General features: G+C 45.4%; 1 long non-coding RNA gene across 1 annotated transcript; it reads left to right on the top strand.

Annotated features, from left to right (window-relative positions):
• Positions 1–356: 356 nt before the first annotated feature.
• LOC122159126 lies at positions 357–15,166 on the top strand. Its single transcript, XR_006168387.1, has 4 exons — positions 357–2,761; positions 9,700–9,764; positions 13,211–13,278; positions 14,521–15,166. It is a non-coding gene; the product is annotated as an uncharacterized LOC122159126 (long non-coding RNA).
• Positions 15,167–15,602: the final 436 nt, after the last annotated feature.

The following is a 15,602-nucleotide window of genomic DNA, read 5'->3' as shown; positions in this document are numbered from 1 at the left end:
GGAGGAGGAGAAGGAGGAGAAGGAGGAGGAGCCGCTCCCCGGCTCCCGCCCTCCCTTCCTGCCGCACAAGTTTCCGCGGGGCAGTGGCGCGCCGGGTCCCGCCGACACCTCTCGCTTCCCCGCCCGGCCCCGAGGAGCTCCGCTGACGGCCGCCGGGGCGGGCTGGAAGCGCGCGGCCGGAGATGAAAGGCCGGGCGTGGGCCGCAGGTCGACGGAGCTCCGGCTGGGCGCTGCCCGCCCCTGGGCCTTTCAGCGAGGAGGTGGCCGAGGGGGCAACTCGCCGGGGGACTTTGCCCTAATAACGCGTTAAAAAGTAACCTCGGGCGGAACGGCTGCGAGTCTTTCTCGGTTTGTTCTAGGAGAACTTGAATTTAAACTTCGCAGCTGGCCGCTACTGCGGCGCTACCTCGCCCCGCCGTGGGCCAGCAGAGATAAGCGCGAGGAATCCATCGCCCCGGGCTGCCGTGCGAGCGGCGCCGCGAGTGCGCGGGGATGGGACTGCGGGCAGGGCAGGAACCGCCGCGACCGCGGCTGGAAAACGTACTCAGAACCAGCAGTTCTGGGATGATGCGGGGCATAAACCGCGCTCGGCCGTCAGCGGGGGAAGTGGCGGACAATGCCTGAAGGCCGGCTCGCTCCGTAATTACCTGCTTCGGGTTTTCTCATCTCTTCCATTAATTTATCTAAAGCTGGTCGCTGTCAGCGACAGGATATTGGCTTTAAGGCACGGCTTCCTCGGCCCGCGCAGCTGCCCAAAAAGTAGACCTGCCTTTCCTGCAGGGCCTAGGCCCCGCGATGCTGATCTTATGCCACTGATCTCCAGGGGAAAATGAGCCCGGAGCAGGGCCTGCAGCCAGGGCAGGGAGTGGGAGTGAGGGTAGGAGGCATCTCTGGCAGCAGCACGGACTTGAATTAGTTTAAGTAAAGCTGTGTGTCTACCAAGCTGTGTTCTAATGCAGCACTTTGTAGTCTTCGTGCTCAGCCATGTATGTGCCTGGGTTCCCATTGCTGATGTCTCCTTTCTCTCTTCTCTGTCCCTTCATGATCTATTCAGAAACTTCTTAGGAGTAGTGAGGCATTGGCACAGGCTGCCCAGGGAGGTGGTTGAATCACCGTTCCTGGAGGTCTTCAGGAAACGTGGAGATGTGGCACTGAGGGATGTGGTCAGTGGCATGGAGGGGATGGGTTGGTGGTGGCACTGGATGATCTTGTGGTCTTTTCCAGCTTAATGATTCTATGATTTCTCACCCTGCATATCAATGAAGTCACCCATTACCAGCCAAAACACTCAGGTTGAGCACTGATAGCAGTCGGTCAGTCCGGAGGTGCTATCTCCTCTCTTACCTGCCAGCTTTGCTTCTCCCAGGTCTTCCTAAAAATTTGGCATCTGCCATACTGGAAGGCAGCATAGCTTTTGAAAACAACTGATAGAGTTTAACAGAGTAGATGTGAATGTGTCAATTCTTTAGCCCGCTTGTTGGAACTGGAAAGCTCCCCAATATTCGAGATAGTTTTAAGCATAATGCCAAGTTACTTGAATGCAACTAAGAGTTTTTAAAACTCTTGCTTTAGACAAATGATCTTTGTGTTATGTGGCTTGCTAAGACCAGAGCCTTGCTGAAAAGAAGTCCCACTAGAGATGTGCTGGACTGTCCAAACCCAGCTTCCAGAGCTTTAGGGTGTAATGCTCCTAGCTATGATCGTGATCATAGTAAAGGTTTTTAGAGACTTGAGTGCACCACTACATGGGATTTTTGTTTTCCAGCTACAAAGGTGTTCTAAATGTTACCCGTTGGCACACTTGACCGACTCTCAGCAACAAAAGGCATTATGTACACAGCCTGTTTGCTTAGTCACAGCCTCAGAACTGATCATGTGTGGGTGGACCATCAAGCTCACAAACAGGACCAAGAAGGCAATAAGCTGCCACAAAGGAGCTTCTGTCTGTGCCAGATCTGTTGCAAGTCCTGGCTCCAATTTATGACAACAAGGCATGATGTTCACCTGTCCATGAAGCATCATTTCTACTGATGATAATGAAAGATTTCCATTGTAGTTTTCTCCTGCTGCAACAAAAACTGATGGAGAAAGTACATCTAAGTTCTTTGTAACATATATTCCAGTAAGAACTCATTCTTCAAGCAGAATTCAGTTTTTGAGCCTACTAATTTTGACAGTGTTTCTTGTTTTGTTTTTTTTTCAGATGTGGCACTGAGTCAAAGAATTCACATGAAGGTACAAGCAGATGAGATACCTTTTAATTTTGATTTACATGGTGCTTGCAATAATATATGCAAATCCTATTATGTGTTTTCTAAGACTGATGTTTAAAAATTAATTGGTTTCCCTATCTTAATATACAGGTATATTTTTTAAAATGAATTTTAAAGTAGTCCAGGTGATCTCAGCTTGTAGATCAGTCATTTCAGTATAGTACATTCTAGTCAGAACTAAAAGACTCAACATATGTAACCTTACAGATTGCATGACACTCACTGTGCTTTATGAATGTAAGATAAAATCTGCTAATTTTTCAGGCCTACGTTTTATTTACAGCAGCACCAACAAGCACAGATTTTCCTTCTAAAGCACAGCAATCAATGTGTTGTCACTTGAGATACCGCTGTCTGGTCAAACACCACCTACATGGTAATCAGTGTCATGTACCCACTAAGACTTCCAGAACCTTTAAAAGGAGAAGTAAGTCGTCTTCAGACATGTCCTCTCCATGACTGCTGTCCTGTATTGCAACATGGACCAGGTGGGTGCTAAGCATCAAGGCTTTCTAGCTGGGAATTGGAAGGGGCTCCACGTTCCACTGATGGGACACCAAAGGGCAATGTAACACACTGATGCATGGATTACACTTCCCACGTGCATTTTAGCATTCCCAGGCAAACTCTGCCCAAATTTTTAGGGTTTCTCCCTAGACAAGTACTTTTCTGCCTTCTGAAATGAATTTATTCATCTTACTTAGGTATGATTCATCCAACAGCCTTTGTTCATTAGGTGCTGCACTGAAACCTCCAGACTACCACCAGCCTTGGATTATTTTCAGTCGCCTCTGACAGTCCTCTTAAGTAGTAGACAATGAGCAAAATAACACTGCATGATGTAAACAGGGCAATATCTGAAGATAAATTTAGTAATAAAGTTTCTGAAAGCATATGTGCTTTTAAGGAGCATTAGTGAAGCATTAGGTAAAAACAGTGAAGTTAGAAGCTAGGAAATATGGCACAGGAGAAAGATTTAAAACAGACAAGCACTATGAGGCTTTTTTATTCCAAGAATTAGTTCTATGAGAAATGAAACTGGAAGTAGCTACCATGTGATCACACAGGCAACTGGCAAGAAAATGAAGATGCTTTTTTATTTATTTTAATGAAGTAGCAAGCAGTGCCACAGATGCACCTGTGAAGAAAACATGAATAACATTTTTAAAATTTATTTAATAAAGCTTGATGACACACATAGAATGTCACAGTGTTTTTAAATTACAGCCCATTCAAGCCACTAGAATGTGGTGGCTCAAGTACATCAAGCAAAAATAGTAATGGGCACTCTAGGTTACAGAACAAGTTTAATGAATATTAGCACAGAGCAATCACAGGGAAGGTTAACTTGTGTGATATGTAGATATTTGTTGCTTAAGGGGAGCAACAATATTTAAAATCACTATTAGATTCAAAGATAAAATTCAGCTTTAAATTACTTTGTGGTTTTGGAGAGTCAATTTAAAGAAATAAAACATCAGGTATAGCTTTCCAGGAAAGTGAAAATGAAAGCTAAGATTCCTGAATGCCAAAACAGGTGTGGATAATTTTATTAATTTGGTAAGGATTGGACTCTCAGCCACCACAGCTGAAGTAGTACTAGGTACTCAATTTCATAAAGGCAGACTTCATCTGAAGACCTTGCAGTTTCATTTGTCAATTTGCATTAACAAGTCTCTTTATTGGAGAGATCACAATTCCAGATGAAAATCTGTTTGAAGGGCACTTTCGAGGGCAGTTCAGTAAATGCATCCACTGCTCTGAAGAAGAACCAAGGTCTGTGTAGCATCCCCACAGACCTTCAGCCAACCTATTCTTAGAGCAAGGTGTGGTAGTATAAACACTCCCTTGCAGGTCATCTGTTCCAGAGCTTTTTAGCTACCTACTGGAGTTAGAAAGATTCTCCTGCCATCTCACCTAAAACCTTAACAAAATTGGAGAGAGGGAAAGAGGGAGGGAGAGATGGAAGGAGGGAGGGAGGGAGCGCGCAGTCCATTGCGGTTTTTATATCAACCTTTTGGATATTCAAGGTCTCTCATCATTCCCCTATTCTCCTCTTCCCCAGACTAAACAACACGACAACAGATAAAACATGCTACAGCGTTTACATTAACTCCATCAGTGATTGCATGGTGTTTACATGTTTCTAAAACATCCCCTCAGCCCTCTGACATATAAACTTGGAGAGCTCAACAAAATGGGAAACTCAGCGAGCATTCACTCCACCACTATGGCTGCTTGGCTGCCATTGCCCAAGACACACTGTTCTGTACACAGGCCTTGGACCTTTCTCCAGATTTTGACCAGACTGTTTCAAAAAGCACTGTCAAAGAATGAGGAAAGCTAAAAGCAAGATGCGGATTGGGCGTGGGGAGTCCTGTAACATTTTCGACTGCTTTTCTATTAAAATACAAGCAGTAGTGTGGAGACCTCAGGAGCAACTTACATGGTTTTCCTTGGCCAGAAGGATAACGGGGAATTAAGAATATGCCACAATTTCAAATATTTTCAGAACCTATTAGCCTGTGAAGTACTAATGTGTGACCTCAGTGTCAGCCAGAATGCTGATGGCTTGGCAGGTCTTGCAGCCAGGCTGGGTGCAGCCGCAGTGCTAAGGCAGGAGTCTGCAGATTGCCTCCTGCTTTCACCAGTATTGTGCAAGAAGAATTCCAGTAACGACCCTAGTGGCATTCATAATGACAACCACTATGAATTTGCAAGATGCCTCTTGCCTCTGGTTGCAGCAGGAACCCTTTTGGTTGCTCTGAAGCCCTGAGGTTCTCTCTCCCCCTCATTTTCTGCTTTCACACATCTTGGCAAGTGCTGGCTCTGATCCTGTACAGCCTCAACCATACACACAGCTCTACCCATGATTAGTCCCTGAGGGACATACTAAAGCTTTGAATATGCGTAAGACTGAAATCAAAAAGAGTTCCTACTTACCAACACTTTGGATTTGGCTTATTTGTAGCATTTTTACAGCAAAATATAATTATTCCATGATGTTCATTCTGCAAATCACGATTTGTGTAGCAAAAAATGATACAAAGACAAGTTGCAGAGGAAGAAAAATAGTCTGTAACAGAATATAGCTTTAAAATCAAAATAATTAGTTCAGAAATCATGTGTTTTTAGTTTTTCTAAATTCCAGCTGAGAACAGTGGTAATTTCAAATGATCAAAGCAAAGCAATAAAGTTGAAATAAAACTGACACAGAACATCCACTCAGGCCCGCAGTTGCCATAGACCAGTAAACTTTCTGTTTACTCATTTCTCCCATTTGTCTCGAATTAATAGCTCAGCTCTGCTTAGTGCCACTGGCAGCACTGACAATTACGCTTTGATTCATACTTGGTGACTTGCTAATTCAAACAAGGGCGCTCCAGCCACACAGGCGCATGAGTACAGGCTGAAAACAAGCAGGAGCCAGTTCTGCAGCCTCCCCACCCTGCTTCGTGAAGAAATGGGATGGGGCCATGTACTTGCTGTGACAGATACAACTTGAGGCAGTGTTACCTGGAGTCCTTTCCCAGCTCCTCAAATTCATAATTCCACCTGACTCATAAGACCCCTTAGTGCAACTGTTTCATCCAAAGTCCTCAAAAGAGGACAGAAGAGGACATCTGGAAGGTAGATTGTGGAATCTCTTCCATGCTCGTGAGTTCACACACTAGATCCCAGTCCTGGTTAGAGTTTCTTGAACGTTCCTTGAATATTCTGGGAAACTCTTATCTCAAAGAGACTGAATGTCATTGACACAGCTGAGTGGGATGGCATAGATTTGCATGATACAATACTATGAGTACAGCCCTCGCCAAGGGGCTTTTCTGCTGTTTGAGGACACTGCCATGGGGTTTGACCTCACCACGTGCCAGGAGCACCGAGCTTCACACAGCTCACATTTGTCCCAAACCCACCAGCACCAATGGAAAGGCTCACAATGCTCATAATGTAATTCTTGGCCATGCCTGCGTGAACCTTTCTTCCAGGATACTCATATTCCTATCAGGCAGAAATGCTTTCTGGAACACACACATTTGCTAGCAATTTTCCTTTCTTTTTCTTTGTTGACTACAAAATGCATGCTTATACAGGCACTTTCTTGTCACAGATGTAAAAAGGTAGATTTTACACCACAGATGATGAAAATGTATGTCATATGTCTGTCATGTGTTTACTCAGAGGGTTTCAAAGAGCTGTGCAAATATAAGGGAGTGACTCTCTGTACTGCTTCCTTTGTCTTCCCTTCCCTTATCCCTTCCCTTATCCCTTCCCTTCCTTTCCAAGGTCATATTTCTGTGGCATAGACAGACCAGGAGGTGTGCCAGTACCAGTGTGAGCTCAAAGCTGACAGCCATGTTACTGCATCTGGCAATCTGTTCCCTGTGGCAATGGCCTTACTAGCTCACACCATAGCCAACCCCAACAGTATCAGCTCAAAAGTCTGGCAGCATTAGATGTAGTCCAATAGCTCCAGCTCAATAAAGAGGTGAAGAATTCAGCCCCACTAGCAGAGTCCCACTGGTGTGAGGAGTCACATGTAAATGTAAGTAAAAGTTGACATAAAAGAAGCTTGGAAGCCTGGGAGTGCTGTCATCTAATTCCCTGTAAGCACCCCTGCCTTGCCAGGGTAAGCAGCAGAGCTGCTGTATGAGAAAATATAATCCTGAGGAAACATTCTGTAATAAAGTGTACAGACATTCCCCCATTTTTATTTTCATCCTAATTGCTAACAGTACGTAAAAGTACTTGGGGCACTAAAATTAAGTAGGAACTTCTGTTTTAAGTATAGAAACCACAACTGTGGAAGCTCAGCATGCTTGTGAATACCACGAAAATGTGAGCCCTAATGCACTGTAGCTGCAATCTGATTCCAAGCATCTGTCCTCTAATGGGTAAATCTGTGGGGGAAGGAGCCTTCTGATCAGGGAATAAAGTCCACATTCTCATTTCCTAGACAAAGAAGTTCTCCTGTCATCCTCTAAGAGATCTCAGTTTGCTCTTTTAGTAGCAAGCTTGACTGCAACAGGTAGTAAAAACCCTCTAGAAACTGCCCCTCTAAGCTGAGGACTTCCTAGAGGAAAAGCTGCTAATGCAAAGTAATTGATGTTTTTTCCCCCTTACTTCTGCGATGATGCACGCGATTAACATTTTTCACATTTCCAGTGTGACTGCCTCTGAAAAGTTTAGCTAAATCTTGCCTTTCACTTTTGGTCCATGTCCCACTGATGCCCCGTCCCTGGAGGTGTTCAAGGCCAGCTTGGATGGGGCCCTGGGCAACCTGGTCTGGTATTAAATGTGGAGGTTGGTGGCCCCGCATGTGGCAGGTGGGTTGGAGATTCATGATCCTTGAGGTCCCTTCCAATCCATTCACATTCTGTGATTTACCAGCCTACGAGCTTCCCAGTTCTCACCACTGCTGTCATGCTGCTCCTCCACCAGTGCAGGAGACAGGAGGGCAGGGGCCCGAAGAAAACAGATTGGACAAAGAGGCAAATTGGCCAAAGTAGAAAAGAGACAAACAAACAAAGGTAGCACTCTGAACTAAGAATCATGTTTTCCTATCCAGAGTTTCTGAAATTTTTAGAACAGAGGGTCAGATTAATTTCTGGGTGCAAAAGGAGCACATGCCTAGGAAAGATGGGATGTATGTTTCTAATTTTGAAGGAAGGTTTAGGGAAAAAAAAGATAGATATACGAAAAATATTTGAAGGAAACGAGGGAAAAGTACAGTAGATGAAAGGGCAGTTAAAGAAAGCATATGCATCAAGGCTGAGAAAAAAAGGAAAATATGCTTCATTTTTTCTTTCAGAACTGTGGAATGATGTACTCATCTTGAATCCATAATTCACCCGATGTAAAGTCAGTCTCCTGTCTCCATACACAGTGGGAAGGAAGGGGATGGGGGAAGTGGGAGTCCTACACCCTGAAAAGCCCAGCTCGTGCGCTGGGAGAGGCTTTGTGCAGCTCCTGCGCTCCTCTCCCCACGTTGTAACATGGAACAGCAGCACACGCAGGGAGAAAAGTATATCTATGTATATATGACCAGAAGAAAGAAACTGCATTTGCAGGAGCAGCTTCCCAGCCCAAGGGAAAGAAGCTCTTTATGCATGTGCCTGCTGCTGCGTCTGGTTGGGCTGTAGGTGAAGAGGTCAGGGCCCGAGCCCTGTGCTGATGTGGGATATGTGGGGTTGCTTGCTGTTATCTTTTCCATTAACAGAAAACAGTGATGCTGTAAAAAAAAAAAAAACACTAAGGGGACATATTTTGGCCTCAAAGACAAGCACTCCTCAGCTAGGCAATGCCTCCTCCATGACTGCCCGTGGCCATGCAGCCCCGTGTGCAGGACCTGGCCCAGCCCCTCATTGCTTCTCTGGTCACCAGCACTGGTTGGATATGGGTCAGTACCAAGGTCACAAAGGAAGCCATAAATCTGGCATATGATACACTTCTGTCTAGTTGTTGATAGATAGCCTTTTATATACAGCATTCATAAGATGACATAGAATTTATAGAAGCTGTACCTACACTATCAAATAATTCAGCTTCCCCATCCTGTCCCAGGGTCGGGTGCTTTGACAGTCTGTTTTATGCCTCAGTTCATTGCTAGACCCCCTCTTTTACAGTGAATCCATGCATTCTCTTCAAAACAAACCAGATGAGCTCGGGGGTCATTAGATCCAGAAACCACCCTGAGGTGGCAGTGGGACACCTCTCCCGGGAGCACTGCCTGCAGCCATCACATCTGGTGTCTGGAGGGACATGTGTGTGGGGACAGTGCCTGCCCTCAGGGTGAGGACAGTGCTGAGAAATGGGTAACAGAGCTGCTGTGCCCCTCCTGGCTGGAGGCTGGGGGTCACTGCCTGTCTCCAGCATAGTCATGGCAGGCACAGAGGCTGTGCTTGGTTCTGAGACTATGCTACAGCTACTGGTTACTTAGCTGTAAAAGCAAACTAATTAATTAAATGTTACGGTCGTTGTGAACATTTATATTGTTAAACTTGTTTTCCAAAATCAGAAAAGAACCACATTATTCTTACAAAATAAATTTCTCATTCATGAATTGCAGATGACTGTTCCTCACTGTGATTTGAAAAGGGAGGCTTCCAAATTTCAATGCTATTATCATTTGGATGGAGAGGAATGGAGGATGAACATGTAAAAACAGGATTTACGGTGCAGTGCTTTCAATGTGAAATGTTGCCAGCTGCGGGCTGTGACAAATTCTAGAGCGATCCTACAGAATCAGTGGCTGGTATTTTCCCACCGCAGCGATGTCCAAACGTGGAGGTCATGGACACAGATTGATTTTTTAAGGATGTAGAGCGCTGTAATGAGCTCCTGGAAAGCGATATAAAATGTCAGTGGTAAAGGAGATGAACTCAGAAGCAAACTTGTAACTGTTATCCCATTCTTTTTCTTCCAGCATGGTCAGAGGTTTGAGACACAAGCATTACGGACACACCACTGTCAGGAGTGAGGAGGCTGCAGGTGAGACACATGAACCAGGGCTTTGCTGGGGAGCAGGTCACAGCTCAGCACCGCCTATGCACAGTGACCCATATTTTACAGAAACCCTTACCAAATCCCAGCATCACAGCAGTTGGAAGGGATCTCTGGGGATCATCAAGTCCAACCCCCTGCCTTATCTTCATGCAGAGCTGGGGGAGGAGGCAGCGGAGGTGCAGCAGATGTGTCCATCCCATGCTGTTTGTGGCCTCTGACTCCAGCACTCAGCGCAGAGCATATGCTGCACTCTCCACTTGAAAGCCAGCTTGGAACGGAGCGGCACTGTGCGCGGTGCCATAAAGAGGCAGGCATGGAGCTCCATGCTGACTGGCTGTTTACCCTAGTGTCCTACCACAGCACATAAGTTATAATCAGAGGAAGGAAACTCCTCGGAGATCTGAAGGCTTTAATTGTTTCAGAGTGCAGATGGTTTGAATTACAGTAAATCAACACAGCTCAAGGTCAATTCATAGTTCAGCAACGGCTGCTTCAACAAGTGAGCTTAGTTTGCTGGCACTTCTGGGGAAGCTTTAGCTGCTTTGCTACTTATTTTACTGACATTTCTGGGCTTAAGAAGCACTGCAACAGGTGAAACCATAGGGGTGTATGTTGCCACAGACATTTCCTCTATGCCTTATACCAGGCAATTTTTAGAGCAGCTAAATATAGCTGGTTTCCACCAACATTTGAACACTTTGTTTCTACATGTTTTCTTTTCTGCTACTGACATAGAAATGCTCTGTACAGGCTCCTGGAGACTTCACCCACAACTCTGGTTTTCCTCGCTATGCCGAGAGCTGTGCCACAGTCACCCCAGGGAGAGATGAGGATTGGGCACCAGCAGCTATTCCTGCCCTTGTCTGTCCATCCATTTGGCCCCTTCCCAGGGTGTCCTAGTCCCTGCAAAGACAGCTCAGCTGTTGATGAAGCAGCTGCTGAACAGCCTCAATTTAGGGCATAGATTGCTAGGATAAACTGGAACCAATTTTGCTATGTTTTTGGTTGGTTTTTTTTTCATAGCACCAGTCTGAACTCTGCCCCAGCAGAGCAGCTGCTTCACTCACTGAGCCATCCCATGGGATGAAATGGAGCTCCTCAAGAGGATAGCAAACTGTGGGGTACTGACTGCTCAGTGACACCAGTGCAGGGAGGTTCCAGTCAGGAACTGGAAACCACACTGCAGGAGAGAAGCACAAAGTGCTTTGCAGCACAAAGCACTGCCCAAGGGAGCCTGGATCACTGCCTGCTGCCATGTGCCACCTGGACTGCAGATCTGCTTGGGCAGTAAAGGCAATCCCACCAACACCAACTGTTAAAACCTCCATGTCCTCCACCTGCACTCGGTGCCTGCATTGCCCGGTCCAGAGAGAATCCAGCCACACACGGCCACAGAGGCTGTGCCTGTGCAGCTCAGGGCTGCGGACTGATCTACAGCCCATGTTCACAGGGAACTTAATACTGAGGGTGCTCCTCTCCTCACTTGATGTGGCCAAGTTAGCAAGTCACAGGATAATTGAAGAATGGGTTGTACCACAAGGACAGAAAGCAATCAGTGAGCAAGCAGTCAGTTCACAAACTTCAAAAGAAATCAGAAACATCCCTTATATATAACACCCTGACAGAATAACACTAGAGAGCACACACTCTTTGCTGCATGCATGCTGCATCCACCTTCTTGTTTGGAGTGAGTTTTCTTGAAAACTATCTGTTTCAAAGACCTGCTTTTAAATTAACTCTGCAAAACCTTTTATAAGAGGCTTATGGCAGTGAGGGTTTGAAATGCAGAGGCACCCCAGCACTGAGAGCCTTCCGCTTTGTGGAATTTCAAGTCCACATCATGGAAGGAGTCTCCTGCCACAGACCCCACACTGCTCACAGGGCAGCAGTCCTTGTCATTGCAGCCCTAACATCTGCATCAGCATCTGCTTTTTTGGGAGGCCCTGTCTCTCCACACGTTGCTGCTGGCAGAGGTTTGCCTGCTGTGGCTCAGCCAGCTGACAGCTTCCGCAGCTGCCCTGCAGACACTGCAGGGAACGCAGGGCCCACTGCCCCCAGCATCCTGCCAGCAGGTCGGCCACAGACAGGACTTTCACATCAGCATATTTTTCAAAAGACCGCAGCAAAAATGCTCACAAAGAAAGGGTTGTTCTTGGAGACAAGCAACTTCCTAAAGAATCCATTTCCTCATTAGAACACCAGAAAGGTGGAAGGTTTCCCTAAAGCTGGCACTGAGGGTGTAGCTGTGACATGAAGATAATTACTGGAAGTAACGGGCGAAACTGCCAAATCTGACTGCTGCAGAACTGCCAGAACATTTTTCCTTCTTAATTGCAGCCAAAACCCACAGGTGACTTAAAAGAAATGAAAAGCGTGAGGAAGAGTGTGGAATGACCAGGAAATACTGCTCCAAGTGCATAAGCATTTTGCTTTAGCACAATCTAAAGGACTCATCTATGAAATGCTGCTTCAGCCCTTGGTATTAGGGACAATTGCCAACTAATGTTAGTTAGGGTGGCCTGGGGATAGGTGGAATCGAGGCAGGCACATTCCCCTTGCCTCAGAGGCCCCATCTCTGCTGAGCTCTCTGTCTGGCTCAGGATGCAGGGCAGCTCCTGCTCCCAGTGCCAGGAGTGCTCCGGGGCACGCGGTGCTGAGTCTCCAGCAGGCAACCGCAGTCTACAGAAGCTTTAAAAGTGTGAGCTGATGAAAAAAAAAGAAGAAAAAGGACAGTTCATAAATATTTACAAACTGTTTTTGAAACTCAATCTGATGTAGCTAAACTCTGCTCTCGTCAACTCTGTTGGACCCCGCATCTCATTTTTCACTGTCTCCTACAATGCAATGATTCTTACCCCCAAGAGCAGAGTTGCCCTGGGAGATCCAGTCTGTGTCATAGGAGATGAGCAGAAGAGGGAAAAGTCCAGGCTGCTTTTGTCTGCATCTCTTTTGCTTTTCTGTTTCTCTCTTACTTTCTTCTCAGGCAAAGATCTCTCTGTTCTCCTGTCCCAGCACCCAGGGCAGCTCTTTCCACCAGAATTAGAGAAGGCTGGAGTGCAGGGGTTGGAGCAGGCTGCGATGAAGAGCAGGAGGAAGAGGAAGAGAGGGAAAGAGAAGTGCACACCTACTGCCACAAAGTTAGGATCTACCTAACAAATAATGCTAGGGTCACTTCTTGGACAGAGAGTAGATACCTGGTTACAGCTGGAAATAGGGGTTCTAGGTATTTCCAAAATTTATTTCTCATATTTGTTCAGCCCAAGAAATTGTTCCACTCCCTAGGTTTATCTGCTAATTGTGGGAGAAAATATAAAGAAATCAGTAAGATCATATTTCACAGATGCAGCTGCTAGAAATCATACTCCTTTCCCTTTCTTGTACTGAGTTACCTTCCAGCTCATCGTATCTTCATCCTTTCATTCTTTCTCCAGATTACAGATTCTTGGACAAACTCAGGAATATGCCGTGATGAATCACTCAGCAGTACTTGACTTCAGAGGTATGGGCAAAGCAGAAACAAATTCAGAAACAATCAAGCTCTCGGAATCGAACTCTGCTTGCTGCTGACACACAGGCGTGCCACACACCGCATTTATTTGCCCACAGTATTTCGCAACAAAGACTAGTTCTCTGTGTGATTAGGAGCAACAGATAGGCAAGGAACATTAATCACAACATCACTGTTTCCAAAAACATTTTCTATTTCTGACTCCCCAGACTGAGATATTTTTGAGATAGAGCGAAATACCAGGTTTGCATACCATGAGCACCTCCCTCCTCTTGGAATAAGGAAGAAAAGAAAGCTGGAGGCGAGAGACTAAAAATTAAATCAGTACATCTGAAAATTGAGACCAAATTGACTTGCTGAAGGCCATATCTAATCAGTCATTAGTAGAGCAAGGACTGCAAATCTGGTTTCCTCAGTCCCAGTTTCATGCTCTAATTCCTACCTCCAACAAATTGCTTTATAATAATCATAAGACCTTGCTGATTAGTCATATATGCAGATAAAGAAATCTCTCCAAGGTTATTTGAAGGAAAATACTTGTTATGATAGCAAGAGGAAGGTTGCAGGGAGAGAACTGTGCGAATGGAAAATGCAGAGTGTGTATCAGAGCAACATTCCTCTAAACACAAATTCAGGAGCGATGGGAGATGTAACAGCAGTGGTCAGCTTTACTACAAGACAGTCCTCCCTGAAGAAAAATGCTGTAAAATTGTCTGATAAGGCTGCAGTGATACAAAAGTTTAGGGAAATCAAGACAGTGTAATTTTATCCTGAAGTCAGTTAGGTGAGATCAGCCCTAGACAGGATGCTGATCTCATCCTGCTGCCCCATGGTAACTATCACCACTGCTTTGTTCTCATTCAGGATTGTAAAGCAAAATAATCAATGACTGTACTTATCTTGCTGTAAACAAACGCAGTCAGAGAAGACAAAACCTGAAAAGGGACTGGCCATGGTTACACACACACTTGTAAGCAGTGGCAGAGAATGAGGTGGAGAAGCACAGGACACGACTTAGGCAAAGCAAATAATTTTATCCGGCTATCCAGCTGACTGCAGCACATAGCAGGCAAAATGTTTTAAATAGGGATTTGCTGCTCTCCATTGGCTGATGGCACTGGTTGTAGTGTATACGCTTCAAGACCTCTTGGGGTCCGACCATAAAAGTTTTCATCACAAAAGTAAAGGGCAGATACAATTTTATCCTTTTTTGTTGCTTAAATATCCACACAGGGCAGGCAACCCATTGGGCTTATATTCTCAGGGCACCTCTGCCTTGCAAGTGGTATGGCTGCAGCATCACCTGGGCCAGGTGTTGATCCAAAACCCACCCAGAGGCCTTCTGATTAAGAACTGGGTCATGGAGAAAGGGAGTGACTGGAAGATTCAGGATGCTGTGTACCTTTTCAAGGAAAAACAACACCGCTTCACCTTGCAGCTTCCTCACCCCATGACTTTGGGTTGCTGACCTCCCCACTGACTCCTGACTGTGAAGGTGATCCAAATCTGAATCAAGATGGGTAGGGAAATGGAAGCAGCTGCAACCCCCTGGACATGCATAGATGGAACAGTCTTGTAGGCTGCGCTGTGTCAGACCAGCTGAAGGCTGCCTGCAAACTGTTCGCTGAGACATTACACTTTATTCACCAAGTATGTCAAAGCTCTCATTTTCTTCCTTTTTTCTTTCAAGTAGTATCTGGATTTCTTTTCTCGGCAAGCCAAAACAAGAGTAGAAACAAAAGAAGCATAAATCTGAAGATATCTGAAGGTCATAGCTGAAAGGCAATCAATGCAAAGCGACCCTTGGAACCAAAATCTTATCCAGAATATCCCAGCCATAATATAAAATGTTTATCTTGAATGAAGTGACGATAAAGACTTTACCTCATTTTCAAAAGTGTTGTTTTTTGTGAAATAAATATTTGAGTAAATAAAAAACCAAATAACTGATCACCAGCATATTCTTTTTAGAACATATCAGATCTAAAAAGCTAGTAGGAATCTGCATTTTGTAGCTCTAGCTCCGTGTTTAGAAGAAACACAACAGTCTTTCACATCTGGGCAGCTTCTTTTGCATTGCAGTAGACAATCTGGTCACAGGAACCAAAGGTACAAGACTGAAAGCTATACTGAAGGATTGGAGGCTTAGGTTAAATAGGTTGAGCAGGTTTAATAAAAACAGAGGAGACATGACAAAGTGATTACTGCTTGATGTCCCCCACAGTTATGTCAAGAACCCAGTATGTTTTGACTCCAGGAAAGCCAGCCACTCCTTTATGGTTTGGGTAGGAACAGAAGGACTGTTCCCCACTAGT

Source organism: Centrocercus urophasianus, unplaced genomic scaffold, assembly GCF_019232065.1.
Source record: "Centrocercus urophasianus isolate 14NV4802_14NV808 unplaced genomic scaffold, USGS_Curo_1.0 seq_15, whole genome shotgun sequence".
In the NCBI taxonomy this organism is placed as follows: Eukaryota; Metazoa; Chordata; class Aves; order Galliformes; family Phasianidae; genus Centrocercus; species Centrocercus urophasianus.
The sequence above is the reverse complement of the archived record's forward strand: the minus strand, read 5'-3'. Positions and strand labels throughout refer to the sequence as shown.